Below are 548 nucleotides of genomic sequence, written 5' to 3'. Positions count from 1 at the left end.
ATCAACATCCATTCCTTTAATTTTAGTCTCAATAATTCCTAATTTCTGCTTTTTGAACTCAAACATTAGGTATAATTTCCTATAAGTGAGGTTTATTGACCATGAATTTCAAAGTAACTGTAAAACTGAAGTTAGTAAGTTAGCGTTACGTAGTGTTGAACATTGGAAAAAGTGTTGAAAAAAGGGACAAAAATGTAAGAAAAAGTTAAAAACATAGATTAAAAAGTGTCAACAAAAGTGTTGATTTTTGACGGGAAAACGACACGAGGGTTAAAAAAGCAGATAGACAGACAATAATTACAATCATAACCAGAAGAAACAAACCATGAAGTAAAATCTAAAGTCAGTAAATGCACCTGTTTGCGACCCAATTGCAAACTAAAATAAAAGATCAACTTCTCCACTACTTTCATTGAATTTTGGTGGTTTTATTCAATTTTACAGCATTTGGGGAAAAAAACAAAACATTGTAAAATAATGTTGCAAAAAGGGACAAAAATGTCAAAAAAAATCTGTAACTGTAAAACTAAAGTTAATAAGTTAGTGTT

General features: G+C 29.4%; 1 protein-coding gene across 2 annotated transcripts in view; it reads left to right on the top strand.

Moving 5' to 3' along the window:
• Window positions 1-548, top strand: part of si:dkey-31c13.1 (calcium-responsive transcription factor) — a 24,798-nt gene that overhangs the window by 23,233 nt on the left and 1,017 nt on the right. The window lies entirely within an intron of this gene.

This window comes from Etheostoma spectabile, chromosome 5 (assembly GCF_008692095.1).
Source record: "Etheostoma spectabile isolate EspeVRDwgs_2016 chromosome 5, UIUC_Espe_1.0, whole genome shotgun sequence".
Classification (NCBI taxonomy): Eukaryota; Metazoa; Chordata; class Actinopteri; order Perciformes; family Percidae; genus Etheostoma; species Etheostoma spectabile.
Note: the sequence above shows the minus strand (reverse complement) of the source record. Positions and strands in the feature narration are given on the sequence as shown.